Source organism: Heterodontus francisci, chromosome 12 (genome assembly GCF_036365525.1).
Source record: "Heterodontus francisci isolate sHetFra1 chromosome 12, sHetFra1.hap1, whole genome shotgun sequence".
Lineage (NCBI taxonomy): Eukaryota > Metazoa > Chordata > Chondrichthyes > Heterodontiformes > Heterodontidae > Heterodontus > Heterodontus francisci.
Window position 1 is genome coordinate 58,208,397 of NC_090382.1, and position 24,303 is coordinate 58,232,699.

Here is a 24,303-nt window from a genome sequence, read left to right on the forward strand (position 1 = left end):
CTGGTAAGTTATTCCACTTATTACATTAACAATAATTAGTTTGTAAAACTGAGTAATGGCAGGGCAGCTCGGCCAAGCGGAATGTGCCTCCTGGGGCATGTGGGAAGTTGTGGATGCATGATGTGTCCTTAAACACATCTGCAGGAAGTGTCACCAGCTGTAGAAGCTTGAGATCTGGGTTTCAGAACTCAAGTGGCGGCTGGGGTCACTGTAGCACATCTGCCAGGCAGAAAACTACGTGGATAGCATGTTTCAGGAGGTTGTCACCCCGGAGCCTATGAGAGCACAGGCAGAGAGGGACTGCGTGGCTGCCAGGCAGACAAGAAGGTCAAGGCAGGTAGTACTGGAGTCCCGGAGGGCATCCCACTTTCTAACCGGTATTCAATTCTGAGTCCCAATGGGAGAGAGAGTTCCTCTGCAGAGTACAGTGAGAGTCATGACCAGAGCACCATGGGTGGCTCAGCTGCGCAGGGAGGGAGGAGAAAGGACAAGAGAGCAATTGTGATGGGGGAATTCGATAGTTAGGGAAACAGGTAGGTGTTTCTGTGGTCACAGATGTGATTCCAGGATGGTATGTTGCCTCCCTGGTGCAAGGGTCATGTTTATCACTGAGCAGCTACAGAGCATTCTGGAGGGCGATGGTACACAGCCAGAGGTCGTGGTCCACATTGGTACCAAAGATATAGGAAGAAAGAGGGATGAGGTACTGTAGGCTGAGTTTAGGGAGTTAGGAACGAGAGTAGCAAGCAGGACCTCAAAAAGGTAGTAATCTCCGGATTACTTCCAAGGCCACGTGCTAGTGAGTATAGAAATAGGAGAATACACCAGATGAATGCGTGGCTGGAGACATAGTGCAGGAGGGAGCGTTTCAGATTTTTGGAGCACTGGGGAAAGTGGGACCTGTACAATCCGGACGGTCAACACCTGAACAGGACTGGGACAAATATCCTTGCGGGAAGGTTTGCTAGTGCTGTTGGGGATGGTTTAAACTAGTTTGGCAGGGGGATGGGAACCTGAGCCAAGTCTTAAATAGGACAATTTCAGGGCAGGGAACAGGAGGCAGAAAGTTAACGAGTGACTCTGAAAGACTAAAGAAGCAAAAAGGTTAAAAAGTGTGCAACACAAGAATTGGGCAGTGTTAAAGGATGTTTATTCAAATGCAAGGAGTATAGTAAATGAAGCCGATGAGCTGAGGGCACAGATAGATACATGGCAACACGATATCATTGCTATAACGGAAACTTGGCTTAAAGAGGGGCAAAAATGGCAGCTCAACATCCCTGGATAGAGAGTTTGCAGGCAGGATTGAGAGGGATAAAAAAGTGGGTGTAGCATTATTAGTTAAGGAATCAAAAACAGCTTTGAGGAGGGATGATATACTAAATGAATCAAACGAGACCGTATGTTTAGTTTAGTTTAGAGATACAGCACTGAAACAGGCCCTTCGGCCCACCGAGTCTGTGCCGACCATCAACCACCCATTTATACTAATCCTACACTAATTCCATATTCCTACCACATCCCCACCTGTCCCTATATTTCCCTCCCACCTACCTATACTAGGGGCAATTTTTTATAATGGCCAATTAACCTATCAACCTGCAAGTCTTTGGCATGTGGGAGGAAACCAGATCACCCGGAGGAAACCCATGCAGACACAGGGAGAACTTGCAAACTCCACACAGGCAGTACCCAGAATTGAACCCGGTCGCTGGAGCTGTAAGGCTGTGGTGCTAACCACTGCGCCACTGTGCTGCCCGTATGTTTGGAGCTCAGAAATAAAAAAGGGGCAGCCACACTACTAGGAGCGTACTATAGGCGCCCAAATAGTGAGAGGGAGATAGAAAAACTAATAGGTAGGCAAATTTCTGAGTACCAAAACCATAGGGCAATAATAATTGGGGATTTCAACTACCCCAATATCAACAGGAATACAGTGTGAAGGGCACAGAGGGGACAAAATTCTTGAATTGCATTCAAGAGAACTTTTTGAGCCAGCACGTAACAAGCCCAACAAGAGCAGGCGCAATTCCAGATTTAGACTTCGGTAATGAAGCTGGGCAAGTGGATGAAGTAACAGTGTGTGACCATTTTGGAGACAGTGACCATAATACAGTCAGTTTTAGCATAATCATGGAAAAGGACAAAGATAGACCAGGAGTGAATGTTCTAAATTGGGGGAAGGCAAATTTTACGAAACTGAGAGGTGACCTGGCGAAAGTGGACTGGATACAACTACTTGAAGGAAAAAATCAGTGATAAACCATTGGGGGCATTCAAAAGTAAGATACCACAGGCACAGTGTAGACATGTCCCCACAAAATAAAAGGGTGTTTTAAAAAAAAATTCATTCATGGGATGTGGGCATCACTAGCTAGGCCAGGCCAGCATTTATTGCCCATCCCCAATTGCCCTCGAGATGGTGATGGTGAGCTGCCTTCTTGAACCACTGCAGTCTATGTGAGGTAGGTACACCCACAGTGCTGGTAGGAAGGGAGTTCCAGGATTTTGACCCAGTGACAGTGAAGGAACGGTGATATAGTTCCAAGTCAGGATGGTGCGTGACTTGGAGGGGAACTTGCATGTGGTGGTGTTACCATGCATTTGCTGCCCTTGTCCTTCTAGTTGGTAGAGGTCGCAGGTTTGGAAGGTGCTGTCAAAGGAGCCTTGGCGCGTTGCTGAGTGCATCTTGTTTTTTAAAAGATGTTCTCTGTCTTGCAGTTGCCACAGGTAATGGCACTGACCTTGGATCTGCCCTTGTTAAGGTTTTGGTTTTCCTGGTGCTGACTGCCTAGTGCGCCATTGAGAAGAATTTTCTACCTTTTTTTTTCTAAGGGTTGCTCACCAGATCCCCAACCATTGCTTGGATCTCTGACTCGAAGTCTGGGATCGCTGGAGTGGTAACTTTTTCCACAGACAACCACGCCTCTGTGGTACAGCCTAAATGCCTCTACAAGCCGTCTCCCTGACTCTCTGTGCCTCCATTTCATCCATGGAACAGTTCTGGAGCTCCTCACAGCCTTTTCGAGTTCTGCAGTTTTGGCACCACTTTTTACCGATCTGACTTTCCAACCTTCTTTTCAAAATTTTCTGGGTGTGGTATGGCAAGAACCACAACTATTCACTATGTTGTATGCTTGGTTAGTCTCGCTCAGAGAGATTACTGAGTCTTTGGTAAGTTTTAACAATAACTAGTTTATTACATATGAAGAAACTACATACAGCTTTACATAAGTATGTCTAACTCCACTGATGTCATGCTGCCTCTCCTTCAAGTCTCTCTCTCATATGATCTCTTACATCATCATAGTGGGAGGTATTACTCATACTGCCACAAACTTAAACCCTTTCAAACCCTTGTCTAGATGTCTGAGCAACCCTTAGCTAGGGATATTAAAAAATCAGACAGGAGTTTCTGTTCCTGATTGTTGCATTCAAGATAACCAGGTGGAGAAGGATAAATTTGGAGCCCAGTCTTTAAACACTTTTTAAGCTTCTATTTACACAGGTAAACATAAAAAACATGCAGCTCCAAACCCAAACATCACATTTTGTCTGCTCCTACATATAGATGAGCACATGGGCGGCACAGTGGCGCAGTGGTTAGCACCGCAGCCTCACAGCTCCAGCGACCCGGGTTCAATTCTGGGTACTGCCTGTGTGGAGTTTGCAAGTTCTCCCTGTGTCTGCGTGGGTTTTCTCCGGGTGCTCCGGTTTCCTCCCACAAGCCAAAAGACTTGCAGGTTGGTAGGTAAATTGGCCATTATAAATTACCCCTAGTATAGGTAGGTTGTAGGGACAGGTGGGGATGTGGTAGGAATATGGGATTAGTGTAGGATTAGTATAAATGGGTGGTTGATGGTCGGCACAGACTCGGTGGGCCGAAGGGCCTGTTTCAGTGCTGTATCTCTGAACTAAACTAAACAAGTGTATCCCCAGTTAATGATCCCACCTGAATACATTTAATAACTCAGTGAATATACAAATAACACTGATTGCTATCCAATGACACCCCCATCCCCCTCACCCCACCATGGAAAATGTATATGCATGGACATTATAGAGATTAGGAATTGCCCTCCAAACCAAACAACAGTCTGTAAAAATTCAGTATCTAGCCTCATACATTAAGAGTCTAGGGGCAGGATTTTCATGGCGGGCTTTAGGACTCCACCATCTGGCTCAAATGGGGGTTAGAAGCCTGCACTGAGTGGGGAAGAGGCACTGAGCTGTGATTTTCCCTGAATTGACCTATTATCGGCCAGAGGGCGGGCTTGCCATCCAATTCAGGATGGTAAATGGACTCTCAAAGCTGGAGGGCCAATAGGAGGCCCTCCAGCAATGGAGTAGAAGCTTACCCCAAGATGGAGGCACCCTCTCTCCAACTTTTTAGTATTTAAAATAAAAAATAGACTGAGCAGCCAGGCCACCATTATGGAGGGGCACCCCTTCACATTGCAGCCTGTGTTTGCAACTGGAGCCAGGCAGGCAGGGAGGGCCTGCCTGGAGTGCTGGCTTCTCTGGTCTGCCACCAGGAGGCTACCTCCAGGCAGCTACACTGTTCCCCGATGCCTCAGGGGACATACAGGCCAACTGCAAAATTTCAGTTGACCTCTGACAATAGGCCTGAATAGGCCACTAACAAGATCAATTGGCTACTCACCACTTGTGGGTGGGTGCTCCTGCCCCCCCCCCCCCCCCCCTTCACCCCACCTCCTGGAAAATGGCACTGGTGCAGGGCCAGGGTACTGGCATGCTGGCTGGCGGCATGAAATTCTGTGCCAGCTCGCCTCCATGCCTGACCTTATTGTGACTTAAAAATTTAGCTCTAGAGTTGTGTGTGGAACCATATCCCAGGACAAGAGGGGAGAAAAGGAAGGTAACAGTTACACTGAGGAGTTTCAGAAACATTTATTTCCTGGTTGAAACATTCATAACCTCCTCTAAACATTCTGTGTGTCCCTGACACACTAGTTGCTGGGAATAGTTTGCATTATATAGTGTATCTGGAAATTTATTTTCACTTCTAGCACCAAAGCTTTCATCCCAGTTTACATTTCATAGAAATTAATGAATGGAATTCATTTTAGGCTGAGTATATCTGGAAATCACCAGCTAGGTTTTGTAATTTTTCTATATGTATTATTAATAGATGATGTTGGTAATGTCCTCTTTTAGTCAAACCAAAGTGTTGAACCTTCTAAAAGTTAAAAGCAAGGATGGCTCTCTTTGCGTACAGATTTTCAAGATTGATATTGTAAATTCTGTTAGCTTCCAAACAGTTTTTAGGTTACTCTTGTAATTAATTACATCTCTCTCCTGGGGTAACAGATGTCCATGTAACATGAGTGACCTTCATAATATGTCAGTAAGTACTTGCTGGCATGCTTCCATGGGGAGGCTTGTTTTGTGAGGAAGATTGCATGGAAATCTAAACATTTTCTTTGGTAGATTCACAAAAACATAAAATTCAGTTTTATAACAAAATTGAAAGCAAAAAGACCTAATTTATATTTATGCTACATTCACATAACCTGAATAAAACAAGATGCGAAATGGTTCAACAGAAAGAAAAAGCTATTCTTACTCAAGTGCCCTCTGTTCCAGTTACATTCTGGTTGTACAAGGTGGCAGCCTGAAGGATTTGGCAGGAACTGCATTAGAACATAATTCCTGTCATCTGTGAATTTACCTGACAGACAAAGGTTAAGAGCTTGTCTTTGGCAGCTTGTAAAGTTCTGGAGGAAACAAGTAGATAGTTATATTCCAGTTTCTTAGTGGTTGTGAGCTCGTTGTATAAAACAATATTCAATGGTTTGAACAATGGTTTGCCAATCTTTTTCTGACCCAGTTCAGCACTTACAAAAAAAAGAAAAACTTCAAGTTAAAACAAAACCGTACTCATTTGTTGCCAGTTGAATTTGATTTTACATTTTTAGAATTGCTATTCTAAGCTCCATGATGGCTCAATTGAGAAATCATTGTCTGGTGTGTTACCAAGGCAGACAGTTCAACCCTTGGTCCGTGCTGAATGAGTTGATTTCAGCTGAGGCAGCTGTGGGAGCGCTGCTTTTCGCTTCAGTGCTCCTGGTGTAGCGAGAAGAAAAATCAACCAAGGTTCCCACTTCTGATCACTATGAAGTAGCTCCTGCTGGAAAGTGTGTATGGGTGTTAAGGACAGAAAAAAGCTGAGCTGTGATCTTCTGTCATTTGATCACCTGCCTACATTTACTTTTCTGGCTTAAACATGGCTGATGGGGAGAACTTCCAGTGCATTTCCACAATGTCCCCATAGCCCCACCTAAAATGCAGCCTAGACACTTTGGAAGCTTCTTCTCCCACCACACAATGCCACACTATCTCAATCACCCACCCGAAAGGAATGAAGAAAAAAGATGAGAGAAGGAGAAAAGGACAGACAGAAAAGCAAAAACAAGAGTTGATGAAAGCAAAACTGAGAAGAAAGAAAGAGGGAGGGTAACAGAAAAGGAGTAACAGGAAGACAGCAGCACATAGACAATGGAGACAGGCAAGTGGGAGACCATTTCCCAGACTTACCATTTGCAATGCCACAGAAAATTGCTTAGTATATAATAAACACCTTTATAAGAGGAGAGAACAGGGAGAAAATTAGTAAAGAAAAAAGATCAATACACCATGACTATAATGTGGAGTTTACAAAGCACATTAAGTGATATCCAGTGCCAATAATTGGATACTGTACAATTTTTGTATCAATTTGCCTTGTATGGAGGGATCTTGATGATCTATTTTTGGTGATATGTTTGTTGGTTTGGGTTTGGACTGTCGACTTCCTTGCGTCAGGGCAGGGAGAGAAATTGATAGTGATTTAGTGGAGGTGTGGATACTGTTGCAGGTCATCTGGCCCTATTTTCCTTGATTTTCCGATTTTGAGCAGTATGGTAGAAGATGTTAAATGAATGTCTTTGCTTCTTTATTTTTTTTAAATTGTGAAACAAATATATTTGAGTATGGTGAAAAAGAAATGTGCATTAGATGCACCCGTTTTATAAAAGCCATATATGTTTATTATATACTAAACAATTTTCTGTGGCATTGCAAATGGTAAGTCTGGGAAATGGTCTCCCACTTGCCTGTCTCCATTGTCTATGTGCTGCTGTCTTCCTGTTACTCCTTTTCTGTTACCCTCTCTCTTTCTTCTCAGTTTTGCTTTCATCAACTCTTGTTTTTGCTTTTCTGTCTGTCCTCTTCTCCTTCTCTCATCTTTTTTCTTCATTCCTTTCAGGTGGGTGATTGAGATAGTGTGGCATTGTGTGGTGGGAGAAGAAGCTTCCAAAGTGTCTAGGGTGCATTTTAGGTGGGGCTATGGGGACATTGTGGCCCTCACTGGCTTCATTCCCAATTCCTTCCTCAATCACTCATACTCCCTCCCAGCTTGTCCTCTGCACTTTCAACTTCTCACTGCTTCCTCCCCTTCCTATCACTCCCGTCACAAACTCTTGCCTTTTGTTTCTCAAATTACCTGCTCAACTCTGATTCTTCTCTCTGGCTTCACTGTCATTCACATCACTCCTGATCCTCCATCCATTCGCCCGCCCCCACCCCCCCCCCCCCCCATTCCCCCAAGAGAGGAAGGAGAGAGGCCTCTCACCTTTAGCTTATTTCCCTCTCCCATCCCTCCTTCCACCATCTTTTCCTATCTGTTTCCCTCAAAGAATCTTTGATTGCTTTCAAAATTCAAGTTACATGTTCTTTCAAATAAAATTAGACTTGAGAAAACAAAAAGCCTGTCCACCCATCTGTGTGTGTTTTCCCCTTTTTCTCGCATTTAGCGTATTTACCTTTTCCAACTATGAAGAAAACAAACAGAACTTAAATTTCAACAGATTTCTTTTGTTTGAAAATGGAATTAAGAAAAAAAATCCACCATGTTTCTCTTTCTTTTCCTTCCCTCTATGATACAGGTGCTCTTCCTTTTCCACAGTTTAATACACTTTCTGAAGTTATAGGTTTGTAATCAGTACAGGGCCATTTTTTCATTGTCTGTCTCTCACAAACCAGCAGTGTAGAGTACAAAAAGAATATTCAATATAAACCTTTGCCCAAAAGTCAAAATTGACCTCATATCCTTGTGAAAATCTTATGACTATGTGCACTTCCTGTCTGCAACATTATTTCATAATGCTATTCTTTGTCACACTTTCATGTAAGATTATCTCAATTATATGTTCCTAGTCCAGATGTACAATGGAATCTATGTAAACTTGTCACACTGGGCTGTTACCCACAAGTTGCTCAAATTGGGCAGAATCTCCTGCACTTAGGATATGAGTCGGAAACATTTCCGGTCCGCCATCCAATTAAGGACATCGGGTGTGTCCCTGAGGTTGCAGACCCAATCACAGGGCCTGCAGACTGGGAAGGACGGCGGTCCCACCGCCAGAGGCGCCCTCTGAAGAGGTAGTAAATTAAATTAAACAAACTTCGCAGCAACGGCCTGTGAAGGAGAAACCCCTCCACAAGAGGGCTGGCAGCAGCAGCTGTGGTCTGCTTGATGGCCGCGACTCCGGTGGGGGTGTTGAAACAGGGGACCCCCAGGCCAGCTGTCTCCAGCTGTTAGCCCTTAGTGGGGGGCCCGGCGGCGTTGCTAATAAGCCCACAAATGGGCACTTTGGCTACCCATTGCACCAGGCAGGTAGACTCTGCAGGTGCTGCTGACCCACCTCCAGGAAGATTGCCCGGAGGTGGGAATGCATCGGGCTGCTGACTCAACGTGCAGCTATCAGAACTTTTCCTGGACCCACCTTGAAGCCCCTCCCCGCGGGACCGGGAAAATTACGCCCGTAGCTTCCTGAATTTTTTTCATTTGAGATTTTTTGGTCTGCTTTTCTTCCCTCAGTAACTGACTTCAATCATCCAAATAAGGGTTTAAACAAAAAAAAAATCATATTTCAAAATAACATGATTAAATTTAGTACCAAAACAAAAACTGTGGATTCTGGAAATCTGAAATAAAAACGGAAGATGTCGGAAATGCTCAGCAGGTCTGGCAGTATCTGTGGAGGGAGAAACAGAGTTAATATTTCAGGTCAATGACCTTGAAAGTGTGAGTATTTCCAGCATTTTCGGTGATTAAATTTAACCACTGGCGTGTCTTTTGTGTCTTTTAATGCCGACAGTAAAGTTTTCTTTTGCACAGGCTGAAAATATCATTTGGATAACAAGATATATTTTCATACTTTGTGGAAATGACATCAGTATACAGTGCAAGAAGCTGGATCAAAGTGACATTGACACGTAATTATATCAGTGACATTGACAGGTGATTATATCAGTGACGCACACAGGTTCTTTAAAATGTCTCAATCAAGTGAACATAAATCCCACCAATATAAAAATGAAATTGAGTGACTTTTATTTAATCGTTGGGCTGGTTGGGGTAGATCAAATATTTGGATAAAAATATTTTACAGTAATCAAAAATATTACTGTATGTATAAAATATACATTTGCAAATATTTTAAAATGAGTAATAATAATAGTTCAAGCAACTGGTGTAGATGAAGCATGAGCTAAACTGTGTTAAATACCCAGAGCAAATATTATAGCACATTAATTCTGGATTTCAATTTCATTTCAGCTTAATGACTGACGCAACTAAAAACAAATGTAGGAAGATGAAAATTAAATGACATTTGGAGCATGCTGAGGTGTAAAATAAGTGATCTGATGATTTTCCCCTTCATTTATTGCCTGCAGTAATTTAGTTAGCATAGTTATCATGTGAGGTTTTATGGAAATTATGTCTGCTGTGGAATGATTTCAGTATTTGTGCCTTTATGAGGATATTAGTATTCAAAATTAAGTCAAGCTCCATATGAGTAATGCAGAACTGAAGGAGATCTGTTTATAATAATCATTTCTTTACTTGTTTTGCTTGAGTTAACAGGGCTTGGCATAGTGGTCCTGGGTGCGTCAAGGGTAAGCAAATGTTGCAAAAATGAAAGTTTAATGAATATGCAGGTTGTGCTATGCTAGGAGTGTGCTGCAGTATCAATTTTCTATTGTCAGTTGCTTTGTCCTCACCAGAAAGTAAAAGTCTCAATGATCCTACTTTAATTTTGTAATTTAATTGTAATGGATCAAAAGGGGATATTGATCTAGAGGTACTCTCTTAATCTGCTGTTTCCATTCTGAGTCTGGCATCAGTTTCAGGCTGTACACAACTTGCACAAATGTACAGTTCTAACCAAAGAAGTTAGAAAAGGTACTTGTAAGATCAAACATTTTACTGTAAAATAAAAAGTATGACAAGTATTTGCATTGGTAAGTAATCTCTGATAATTAGGCCCAGGGTGTTGGAAAAGTCTGAGAGTTCAACACCAAACTCGTGGCATAGTAACTTTGGAATATTGCAAGCTAATGATTTTGCGAGCCCAGAGCTGCAAAATTGATTTTATCGGCATTTTGCTTTAACGCCCCAGTTAATTTTTGAATGTGTTTTTCAACATTATGATATTTATTATTCAGAATTTCTAATTTAAGTTACTGTTTATTAATCATACAGTGTTAATAGGTGTTCAGTGCAATCACTGATGTGACATAAATTGAATTGCTTATAGCTCCCCTACAAGCCACCCATATAAAACTCTATGCAGTCCTTGCTTTTGGTATAGTTCCTGCATCATATAAAGAGGCACACAGCAGGCATGCATGGAAGCTGGTAAAGTGACGCATTGAGATCCATTATTATTATTATACTACATTCCCAACTGCTAACTCTGTTACTTTCAAGTATGAAAACAGCTGGGAGATGAGAGCTGATGTAACCCCTTGTGTGGGAGGATGTCTAAACTTATAATGCAGCAGGGTTAATCAGCGGCCAATAATACTTTTCTGGTTCCATTTGTACTCCAGAGATGGAGCTAGTTCCTAATGATCAATCATAGGTCTCTTTTCACACCACTGGACTTCAAGACAGGTTGATGCAGAACTGGATGTGGTTACCAGTGAGCTAATCATATTTTACTTGCATCGTCACCGAGTTTTAACATACTGATCATACTGGTCAACAAGATAATTAAGAAAGTGCACTTGTTTTAAAGTCCACCCAGCTGCTGTAGAAAGTAGCCTATAATATAAGTGGAGTGTGTGTTTTTAAGAGATTTCTCCCCCTTTCCCTCTCTCTTGAAGATGTTGACTCTTGCTGGGGTAAAAGCCCCTAGTACCCCATATAAGCGATTCTTGGTTTTCAGTGAGGTTCAGATGGTGATTGTCAGCAGGCAATTCTGGAGCATTATAGCTAAACCCAAATCTGTTCTGGAGCAGGAATTCTGAATGACTTATCTCCTCCTCTGCCCAGGAACTCTGGCCAATTAGTGCCAACTTAACAGTAGCTAACTGAGGACAGACTGGAAATGGTTTAGGTCTGTATAGTTTACAGTTGCAACAATGCAAATGTCCTACTTACCATCATCCCTGCACTGTTACCTTCAGAATCCTCCCAGGATCTATCCTAGGGCTCCTTCTCTTCCTCATCTATGTGTTGCTCCTTAGTGACGTCATCCACAGACATGGGTTCACTGGCAGTACCCAGCTCCACCTCTCTATCACCTCTTTTTCGACTCTTTACTGCCTCCATGTTGTCAAATTGATTGATGAGTGTCCAGTCATGGATGAACCACAATTTCTTCCAGGTAAACACTGATAAGACTGAAGCCATCATCTTTGCTCCCCATCGCAAACTCCATATCATTGTCACTACAGAGGTGGTGTTAGGGCTATGGAAACCATGAAATTGCAGGGGTCCCTGAGCCACCTACACCTACACTGCCACAGTGTGCAGAGATTTTCCCAGCTGGACTTTAGTCAAGAGTCCAGATTCAGCTGGTTCGGCGCACGTTCTTACTCATTCTGCCCATGATGCCTGGTGCTGACATTTTCCATCCCTGAATTGGGCACTATTCACAAATTGGCTCCAGAATCTAAGAAACGTCTTGGAAAATAGCAGAAAAAACAGCCCTTCCCATCACGTAACACAGGGTCAGAAAGTAACCTTATCCACTGTTGGTGTTCTTGCACTGTCTTGTGTGACATTACCGGATATCTAAAATGTTATCACACCAGGAGGAGGTGGATCGCTATTAATGCGGATAAAGAATATTCTACTGTAACATTTTAATTCATTGGCTTGACAAATCTTCATGAATTTTACTGTTTACATCAATAGAATACAACTTGAATGCATATGGCTACTCTGTTGTTTTTCGCATTTTTGGCTAATGCCTTGCTGTCCTTTCCTAACTTTTGTTGGGTTGCATTGGACCTTGCCAAAGTGACCATCCTTCATGTGAGAGTTTGGTCAATGAATGTGGGTGTCGCAGGCCATCCCATCATGTCTTAACCAGATATACACACACTTTCCAGCAAGGATCACTGGATAGGATCAGGAGCAGGAACCCTGGCTGATACTTTCCTATATTCCTATCTCCTACTTAGGGTGGCCGAAGCCAATTGCAGCACAAAGACTGGTAATCAAACGTAGAAGCTTTTGTTTTCAATAGCTCACTACCACAATAAAAACATGCTGATCCAGATTGGCTTGACCAACCTATCTCAAATCCAGAAGGCCATTTTGGGTGGGGAAGAACTGCGACATACTAAATAGATTCCATATTGAAGATCCCGTGGTACAACCTGAAGGAACAAACATTCCTTGTGAACAGTCGACAATCATCAACCACCTCAGAACTGGTCATGGTAAATGCTGCTACCTTTCTCCATAGATAGAAAATTAAAGTATCCCCATCATGCGACTGCACAGCTCTTAAATCAAACTCTGGAGCACATCATTGAACACTACCCTTAGAGGAAATTTGCAGGCAGCCGACAAGATATCCACACTATTACACTGGAAGATTTGGCTGGATATCTGTATACTACTGTATTGCCACCTCTGCTGATGGTGGTGGAGGAGTCCGGGCATTGGCTGAAAAAAGGTATAATTCTCTCAATATGATTGTTTCAGGCTGTTGCTTGACTAGTTTGTGGGACAGCTCTCCAAAGTTTGGCACAAGTCACTAGTGGAGGACTTTGCAGGGATGACTGGGCTAGTTGTGACTAGGTCAGCACTCGGTAGGCCATGTGGTTTTATTCTTATAGTTTTATGCAGTGATTGATACAACTGAGTGGCTTGCTAGGCCATTTCAGAGGGAGTCAGAGGCTGTGGGTCTGGAGTCATATATAGACCAGACCAGGTAGAGCGAGCAGATTTTCTCCTATGAAGCATATTAGTGAAACAGGTGAGTTTTTATGACAGTGCAGTAGTTTTATGGTCATCATTACTGATACTGGCTTTTATTCCAGATTGATCTAATTAACTGAATTTAAGTCTCTTATCTTCTATGGTGGGATTTGAGCTCATGCCTCCAGATAATTAGTCCCAGCCTCTGGATTACTACTTCTGTAACATAACCATTATGCTATCATATCCATTGGCCAGAAACTTAACTGGATAAGCCACTTAAATACTATGGCTACAAGAACAGGTCAAAGGTTGGATACACTGTGACTCACCTCTCAACTCCCCAGAGCCTATTTACCATCTACAAAGCACAAGTCAGGAGTGTGTTGGAAACCCTCCACTTGCCTGAATGAGTGCAGCTCCAACAACTCTCAATAAGTTCAACATCATCCAGGATGAAACAGCCTACTTGATTGGCACCACATCCACCATGTTAAACATTCACTAGCTCCACCACTGGCACACAGTGGCAGCAGTGTGTACATCTATAAGATGCACTGCAGCAACTTGTCAATGCTTCTTTGACAGCACTTCACAAACCCACGAGCTGTACTGCCTTAGAAGGACAAGGGTAACAGATGTATGGGAACACCACCACCTGCAGGTTTCCCTGCAAGTCACTCACCATCCTGACTTGGAACTGTATCACCAATCCTTCATTGTCACTGGGTCAAAATCCTGGACATCCATCCATAACAGCATTGTGGCTGTACTACACTACATGGACTGCAATAGTTCAAGAAGGTGGCTCACCACCACCTTCTCCAATGCAATTGGGGATCAGCAATAAACGCTGAATTTGCCAGTAATGCCCACTTCCTATGAAGGAATATAAAAAAAAATGATATTTGAATTGTTTTTTGCCACTAGCATACGAAAAATTAAGTCCACAGCACGGGGGTACATATACCCGTTTCATTTTTGCCTGAACTAATAGATATACAAAACTCACAGATCCAGCTTTATTGATATGCATTTTGACAAAGAAACACATTTACTCCTGATATTGGATTTAATGGAGTATTAATGAAACAATATATTGTCATGCACACCCCCACCTGGCAAGAATGAGGCATATTAATTTCATCATATGAACATTGATTTTAAACTGTTGCTGGAGTGAAGAAATGACTTGTTAAAGAGATCACCAGACACTTGGCTGGAAGAATATTTGCATACTAAGAGACAGTGCTCGGAGAGGCAAAAAAATTGCTCACTTCTTCAATTAACAGAAATTGAGCTGGGCAATGGTGATCCGCAAGTTGCTGGGGTAGGAGACAGCCCTACCCAACAACCGAGAGCTTTGAAATGCACAAAGGCATGACTGGTTAAACCAGCTGGTCACATGACTGACCGGCTGATTCAGGCTTTTGAATGAAATACAGGACAGTTTGAACTGTGACTAGAGTTTGCAACTGAAGCTGGAACAAGGAAGTCTCTCTCTTGGCTGTCTGTCTCTCGCTTTTTCCCAAGCCACTGGACCCAGGGAAGACATGTAAACCTCAAGAGAGAAAAGACTCCGACATCGAAACAAGTTGAAGCGTGAACTGGGCCCCAATGAACAGCAGGACTTACCGGCAACCAAAGACTCCACACTGAACTCAAAGGACTGTAATTATAATCCCGATATTGCAATGAATTTGGCCTAACCATCAGCCTCAAGAAAACGAACATCATGGGGCAGGATGTCAGAAATGCTCCATCCATCAATATTGGCGACCACGCTCTGGAAGTGGTTCAAGAGTTCACCTACCTAGGCTCAACTATCACCAGTAACCTGTCTCTAGATGCAGAAATCAACAAGCGCATGGGTAAGGCTTCCACTGCTATGTTCAGACTGGCCAAGAGAGTGTGGGAAAATGGCGCACTGACACGGAACACAAAAGTCCGAGTGTATCAGGCCTGTGTCCTCAGTACCTTGCTCTACGGCAGCGAGGCCTGGACAACGTATGCCAGCCAAGAGCGACGTCTCAATTCATTCCATCTTCGCTGCCTTCGGAGAATACTTGGCATCAGGTGGCAGGACTATATCTCCAACACAGAAGTCCTTGAAGCGGCCAACATCCCCAGCTTATACACACTACTGAGTCAGCGGCGCTTGAGATGGCTTGGCCATGTGAGCCGCATGGAAGATGGCAGGATCCCCAAAGACACATTGTACAGCGAGCTCGCCACTGGTATCAGACCCACCGGCCGTCCATGTCTCCGTTATAAAGACGTCTGCAAACGCGACGTGAAATCGTGTGACATTGATCACAAGTCGTGGGAGTCAGTTGCCAGCATTCGCCAGAGCTGGCGGGCAGCCATAAAGACAGGGCTAAATTGTGGCGAGTCGAAGAGACTTAGTAGTTGGCAGGAAAAAAGACAGAGGCGCAAGGGGAGAGCCAACTGTGCAACAGCCCCAACAAACAAATTTCTCTGCAGCACCTGTGGAAGAGCCTGTCACTCCAGAATTGGCCTTTATAGCCACTCCAGGCGCTGCTTCACAAACCACTGACCACCTCCAGGCGCGTATCCATTGTCTCTCGAGATAAGGAGGCCCAAAAGAAAAAGAAAGAAGAAATTGCCTCAGAATTTTCCCCTTTATTCTTTCTACTTTTTCTGTCTCTATCTGCATATGTGTTTATCGCATATGCATGCCAGCGTGGTTGCGTCACATATTCGTAGTCGTTAACCGGATTAGAGTTAAATATTAATAAACTTCAACCTTTCTTGTTTCAATCTAAGGAAACCCGTCTGATTTCTTTGCCTTACAATTGGAACAGTGAACAATGATTCAGTGAGGGGGAGCTAAAAACAACGTATTTCCAAAATTAAACCAGGCAAAGGCTGAGAGGGAACCCTAGACCCCTTCTCACCTGGTTGTGACAATATATTAAACTGAAGGATAGGAAAGTTAAATTCATTTTTTGGTACACAAACTAGATGTTCAAAGAAATTTGTCTACTGCCATACTGGGCTGAATTTTCCTGGATTTGTGGTGGTGGGCTTGGAGGCAGTGGGTCATGAAAATAGTGGGCAGGTGTGTCGGGATGGCTCCCTGATGCATTTCCGCCAATGGGGAACTTTCCCGGGGTGGGCTGGACTGGGAAGTGGGTTGTCTGCCTGCTCCAGAGGTGGGCAGCTAATTTGCATTGTTAAGCTATTACTCTTTTAGCTTTCCCGTTTTTTCACTTTGTGGGCAAGGCTTAAGCCAAAATGGATGGGAGGAACTCAACTGCGCCACTGGAGGTCCAGCATAAAGTAAAAGACTGGCTGTGGCAACTGCTGGCACTGCAAGCTCCTGCCCTCTTTAAAAAAAAAACTGCACTGTTTATAAAGAGGCAGTTCACAGTTTAAAAAAAAATGAACCATCCTATGTAAATATAGCTGTCCCTCTGTTTTAAAAAAATGCAGTCTCTCTTAAAAAGGGACAGGCCTGTAAAAATGAATCTGTCTTAAAAAGGAAACAAAAAAGCTCTACCTGTGAAAAAGCCTGTAGTGAGAAAAAAAAGAGGCTCATTAAGACAATGGCTTTCAGATATCCAGGTATAGACTGGAAGGCGTCGGACATAGCGTCTGCATTTAAACTGTTCCAAGAAAATGGAGCTGCGTTTCCTGGACCAAGAAGTGGGCGAACCAATTGCAAAAATTAAGATTGTACTGGCAACATGGGCCAGAAATGGATCAATTTATCAGGATTGGCAGCTGAGGATCAGAAGGACCCTAACAAGAAATGGACATTCCTGGAGCAGCAGCTGGAGGTGAAGGTAAATTTCCGAAGGCCTGCTAGAAAAGAAGAAAGGGCACACCATAGATGCACTACTCAATGATGGAAAGAAATTTGAAGCCATCATGGCTGGGCACCAACAGTTACAAGCACTGGGGGCAGCTACAACAATTGGTATGGTAACCAAGGCTCAGACGACTGCTAAGCCTTGTGGCAAATGTAGCCTGACTCACCCAATTCACAATTATCCACCGTACCTGGACCAGTGCAAAGCTTGTGGCATGTGAGGATATTGGGCAAGGCAGTGCAGAAGGCAGAGCTCAGATACTGCAAACAGGAATGGTGGCCGATCCTGTGCAGAGAGAATGAGTGCAAGAGAGGATGGCAAACACAAAAGGTATGCCAACACAAAGCAAAAGCCCAAGCAGGTACATCAGATTGGCAGAGATTGCCAGGAGGACACAGATGAAGAGTGCCCTTGTTTCACATGATCAAATTTAGATCAACGTGTCAATGCTATTACACAATTTGAGGTATTCACCATGATGGGGATTATATGTCCGCAGAAGAGTGGCAAGTATAAGCTCAGAGTAACATTCATCATCAGAGCAAGTGCAAATATTCTGCCCATCCATATACTGAAAGACATGTACTTCAAGAAATGGGAATCTATGGTGCAACCCACCACAGTTAGGCTGACTGCCTGCAATGGTTCTCTAATCAAGTGCATTAGAACAATAACCTTACAGTGCAGCTGGGAACTCCAAATGGCTACCACAATTTTTTAAAAATATTGTAGACAACTGGACAAGCTGTCGCAGGACTTCCAGTATGCAGAGATTTATGAATCGTCACAATACATGAGGTCAGCACTGTACCGCAAGGTTGCAACACCGAGTGCATTGATTTGGGTAGAGACCTGAAACTTTTTCACCCAGATATGTTTGATGTAAATCGGTGATTTCAAAGGTGATACCATATTGCGCATGAGGGAGCATGCAGTTCCTACTATCGATGCGCCAAGAAAGTGTAGCGTCCAGACCCAAAAGAAGCTTAAAGTGGAGCTGTATGAGATGGAGCACAATAGTCATCTGCTGAGTGCACCAGCATTCTGATTGGTGCAGCTCCATTATCTGCGTGCTGAAGAATAAGGTAATCCTAGGATTTGCTTAGACTCAGGACAACTGAATTTAGCCCTCAAGAGATGCCGCATAAAATCCTGATCCTGGAGGAGCTGAATCCTAAGTTTACTGGTGCTAAGTATTTTTCAAAACTCGACGGGAAACATGGCTACTGGTCAGTCCACTTAGCCAAGAAGTCCTAGCTATGCACAACATTTAGAACGCCATTTCAGACGGTTACCGTTTGGTATGTGCACCAGCCAGGACATTTTCCAGCAATACATGGACAGGATAAAGGAAAATGTCCCATGCTGTAGCTGCATAGTGGACAATATTGCGGAGATGGGGCGGACCAAGGCAGAGCATGATCGAAAATTGTACTTGCTAATGCTGGCTGCTCATTGTGAAGGCTATTTGATAGCAAGAAGTGTCAGGTCAACATTGGGCACATCAACATCTTTGGGTTGATATATTCCACCACAAGAATGCACTCAGACCCAGATAATATTGAAGAAATCAGAGCCATGCCAACTCCTCAGGACGGGAAGACCTACAATGGTGTCTAGGGCGGTTTGGCCTCATAGATCACCAAATTTGCTGAGCGAGTAGCAGTGCTTAGGGAACTGCTGCATAAAGATACCCCTTATTTGTGACAGGAGAACCACCAGCAGGTGTTTGAGTCCTTAAAGTTAACTCTGTCAAGTCAAGACAGCGTGCTACAATGTTACCACCCAACCAAAGAGACCACACTAAAGGTCCAGGCGTCTGCATAATGCAGGAAGGGAAGCCAATTGCTTTCACGTGGAAGAGCTTGTCGCAAGCCCAATGCATTTATTCTAACATTGAACATGAAACCTTAGCTCTGGTTTTTCATATTATTACGTTTCACACCTACTTGGTCAAAAAACATTTCACCATGGAGAGTGACCACAACCCACTTGAAACCACATGGTGCAAATCGCTCACGAGTGTTCCACCGCGGTTGCAGAGACTTTTGGTGAAGGTCCAGGGCTATGATTGTGACATTCGATATAAACCAGGCAGCAAAATGGTCACATCAGACACCCTGAGCAGGTTGCCTAACTCAAATAAAAACGCAGATGTCTCGCTGGATATGCATGTCCACGGTGTGGATACTGAGATTGAGGATGTCCTCCAGATTGACCTCATGAGTTTTGAGCCTCACAAATGCGAGCAACTGAGAGATGAGATGGCACGTGAGCCTACCCTATCGTTTTGTGGAAGGTGATTGTGGAAGGATGGCCTGGCATCATACAGGAAGTAAACTGAATGTCTATGCTGTTTCTGGCCATATCGAGATGAGCTTTGTATATCATAGCGGGGGTGGGGGGGTTAATTTTCAAAAGGCAAACAAGTCCTGATACCCAAGGCTCTGTGTTTTGATATCCTAGCCCAACTGCATCAAGGGCATTTGGGAATAGAATGTACCAGAGAGATGGTCTACTGGCCAGGAATCAACAGTGATGGTGAGACAGTGGTGAAATCCTATGAGGTATGTTAAAGTTGTCAGCCAAATCAACAGAAGGAACCCTTGATCCCACATGAAACATCTTCACACCCATGGATGAAGAGCACAGATTTATTTCATGTTCATGGTGAAGATTTTCACCTCATCACAGATTACTTCATCAAGTTAACGATCATCAGGCAGCTATGAGATCCTTCAAGTGCAGTGGTTGCTGATATGATCAGTGCTTGCTTCAGCATATTTCGCATGCTGGAAGAAATTATCCCAGATAGTGGGCCGCAAGATTCCAAGACATGTGTGCCAGGTGGGGAGTCCGCCACGTGACATCGTCGCCATATCAAATCACTAATTTTAAAAAGTGTAGGCAGACGGAACAAGATCAAGGTTTTAATGCTCCACCTCTGAGCTACTCCATTTGACATGGGCTACCATCATCTGAAAAGTTAATGTTTGGAAGGCAGTAAGAACTACCCTGCCCAGTCATCATCTCTCTATGTTTTCCACAGTAAAGGATATATTTCTGTCTAAACAAGGGAAGATGAAAGCATCGCACGACAGGCACACAGGGACAGAATTAGCTCGATTGCGGGTAGGACATAAGTTTAGAGTCTTCAATCATGCATCAGAAACTTGGTATCCTGTGGCAGTTGCGAGGATATGTGACCTGCCCAGATCTTACGAGGTCCAGACACCCAATGGTGCGACTCTCAGATGGAACTGAAGTCAGTTCAGAGAACTGTATGACAGCACTACATGTGACAACCCTGTGGCATCGTGGGCACATTCAAAGACAAAGTCTAAAGATGAATGTACAGAGACTATGAGCGCAGAGGATGCACATGCTAACCAGAGTTCTGAGTCTCAGAGAAGTCGTCAAGATGAGCTCAGCTCTGGGAAGAGGTTCATGATGACAAGATTGGGGCGAATAAGCAAATCTCTTTTAGGGAAGTGTTAAATTTGCTTACCTGTAAATAAATTTTTTTAAAATCATGTACGGTTAGTCCAAACTGCAACATCATTTCTTATTGTACATATGGTTTTATCTTTGGAAATAAAGGGGATGTTGTGGGATGACCTTAAGACAGGGCCACCTTAAGGGCTGTAAGGGAATGTCACGGGAGGAAGTGATATATTGTCACGCATGGCCAGTTAGTTGTAGGTGGAGCCTGACAGTGTCAGAGGTGTTTCGATGTAGCTTGTGAATTAACTGTATGTATATTCCAGTTAAAGTATAATAAAACCCACGTTTTCTCTGAATATTACTTGTAGTCCTGTGAGTCTTAGAGTTATAGAGTTACTTATGGCTGTTATGACCGAGGTTGGAGGAGTGGACTATTTATTCTAGCTCTACTTCTCCACGGGTCACAACATATATTAATTTTTTTTCCCCACTTACCGATATGTTCAATCACAGATTCTATTCTTATCTCAGGATAAAACACATGAACCAGATTTCTTAAACAAAAATCAGTTTATTATAAAACAAGTCTTAACCAGTAATGAAGTAAAGCATAAACACACAGATTGAAATATTAAAGTTCCATTTTTACTTTAGCCCCTCACACATACACGGGTTAACTGGAAAAATAAAAGGATTTTTGTTTTTAGAGCTCTATTACAGACAAAATAAAAACACTTGGGCTGAATACTTGCTCATCCTTGAAGAAACAGCAAATGAGATATGTTGCGTTCAAAAACTGGCGTACAGTTTGACCTCCACGTACACGTAGACAGGTCCCTGGGATCTTTTAGAACAGTTCTTTTCAGGCGCATTTGAGAATTTATTTAGCAGACTTTTCTTCAAAGACAGGAGATGAGATCAGTTGACACGACAGTGGACTTCTCAGGGTCTTTTAGTGAGTTGATGGAAGGCTGAGCTGGGTTGTGGTCTTATATCCTTCCTTGTAAAGTCTCTTCTCTCCTTGGAAGTTCTCTCCCTTTTTATACAGTTCAACCCCAACTCAAAACAGTTTAAAAACAAAACTGACAACAGAAGGTCAACCTTTTGACTTCCATCAATCTTGACCTCTCACTTCTTTGTAACCAACTTCTCCAGGTGTCCAAAGTTCTGTTGTTTATTGAGCTGCAAGCCAGCTGGTTTCCCGGAAAGCCTTGTTTTCCTCAAGACCTCTTCATGCCCCTTTTCAAAAACATTTCCAGGGACTGTTTTTCAAAGCCAAGTGGCCTTTACATGACCCCCTTTGAAAACTCCAAAGTTTAACATTTCTTCATTCTTGCAAAAATGAATCAAAAAATATATTTAACAAAACAGAGGCACTTCTGTAACACGGCACAGAAGGAGGCCATTTGGCCCATCGAATTCACACCGGCTCTCCATGGAGCAATCCAGTCAGCTCCACTGGCCTGCTCGGTCCCCATCGTCCTGCATATTTATTTCTTTTAAAAGGCTATCCAATTTCCTTTTGAAATCATTGATTGTCTCTGCTTCCACTACCCTCCTGAGCAGCGACTTCCAGGTCATTACCACCTGCTGTGTAAAAACATTCATATTCTTCCTGCATCTCTTGCCCCAAACCTCCAATCTATGTCCCATAGTCCATGTACCATAAGCTAATGGGAACAGTTTTTCATTGTCTAACTTATTTATGCTTGTCATAATCTTGTAATCTTGTACACCTCTTTTAATTTCCCCCTCAATCTCCTTTGCTCTAAGGACAGCAACCCCAGCTTTATCAACCAAACCTTGTAACTAAACTCCCCCAACCCTGGAATATTCCAGACTTTCCTCTCTTCTCAGTTTTGCTTCTGCACTTCCTAGCAAAGTGATTCTTTCTCCTACAATTTCTGCAGGTTTTGCCTTTAGGGTAGTAAGAATCCTTCCCAAAATGTCCTAAATTTCCACATTTGAAGCACTCTTTCTCAGTCTTACTTGGGCTACTCTTACCTTGCCCTCTAGTGGATTTGTGAAGGAATCTGGCCATAATGAGGGGTTATCAGGTTAAAAGAGTTATTTCTTATGAATGAGGGATTTAAAAGATTTCACTTTCCTAAAAGTTTAAAATGTTCATCTCTACAATACTAACTGGACATGTCTCTCTCCCCCCACCCAAAAAAAAAATAATTTATTCATAAAACTCTGTAAAATATACATTACAAAACAGTTCAAAACAGCACCAAGCTGACATTCCAAAAAGTGCAAAGGAAATCAGTTTTCTTCAATACAGGAGTGAGTTGCCTCACAACCCTTCCATTCCATATCATATGCCATGTACATTTTACAGCAAACCCATATTTTGTGTATACAGCCCGAGGGGTTTCCCATGGGTCCAGTCCCTTAGTTCACTATGGCGGGAGGAACTTACACAGTGGTCTTTCCCCATTGAGACTTTGCAGCAGTTGCCCTATGCTTCAGTGTGTTCCTCGGCATGTAGTCCTGGACCTTGGAATGTGCCAGTCTGCAACACTCGGTTGTGGACGCCTCTTTGCACTGGAAGACCAGCAAGTTTCGGGCAGATAATGGTCCTTCAGCAGCAGTTGATGTTTACCTCGGTGTGCGTCCCTGGGAACAGCCTGTAGAGCACAGACTGCTGTGTTAGAGCTGTTTGGGATGAATCTCGACAAAAACCACTACACATCTTTCCACACCTGCTTTGCAAAGACATATTCCAGAAGGAGGTGGGCAACAGTCTCTTCCCTACCACAGCCACCTCAAGGGCAGCATGCAGAGGGGGTGAGACTCTGGGCATGCAGGAAGGATCTGATGGGGAGGGCCCTTCTCACCACCAGCCAAGCTAACTGGACATGCCTCTGTGTTAAAAATCTTGCCTCATCTTAGAACATAAAGGCAGCTTTTGATGAGAGGGATTCGCTCCCTAATGTCACAAAACTCACCGCACGGTCAAACATTGATAACATAGTTTTACAGTAGATCACACACACCAAAGGAACAAGTAATATTACAAGGACTGGCTTTGAAGTAACATAACTTGAAATATTCTTTTAGTACTTAAGCATCAAGTCTATCAACTTTGGTTAAAGTTTGAGCAAGATGATGGAACAATTTTAAGCACTAGCAATAGACTATTCAACAATGGTTAAAACATTTGCATGTGAAAAAATTTGTGGGCTTTTTAAATGTAGTCATCAACTGTATAAATTTAATTTTGTTGGCGACTGCACAAAACAGGATTTTATACAAAAGTGACAGTTTAGCTCTGGTGTCAGATCCTAATTTGATTCGGGATAGTGACAGTCCCTGGAGGAGGTTGCCTCAGATTACTTCAATAGTAGAACAACACCCTATCTCAATTTGACCACCAGATGGAGCATCCACCTTAGGGATCGATCAACTTCCAACTGATGTGCAAAATAAAGATAGAATGAAAAGAGGAAATATATTCAAAAACTAAACATGTTTGTAGTAAACAGTGGCATCTAAATCATATATTGGTGTTGGAACAAGATTTACTTCATCCTGGAACATCTTGTGCTTGCTATGTCTTAATAGTCTGTTACATAACTAGGATCATTCAGTTTACTAGCATATCTATCATTAACAGTAAGAACCTATTTCACAGCAAAACTACTGCACTTTATTGGACGTATAATTCTGAGGCTTTACTTCTTGTGCACACCACAACAATAGCAACTTACATTTATACACAGTCCCCCAACACCTACACAGTCTACCCTTATCCCATCAGGTGACTAGATCAGGTAAATGATGCTAACTATTTGG

At 43.1% G+C, this 24,303-nt stretch overlaps 1 protein-coding gene across 9 annotated transcripts in view; it reads left to right on the forward strand.

The window, feature by feature from the left end:
• Positions 1 to 24,303, forward strand: part of cdhr2 (cadherin related family member 2) — a 250,231-nt gene that overhangs the window by 27,264 nt on the left and 198,664 nt on the right. The window lies entirely within an intron of this gene.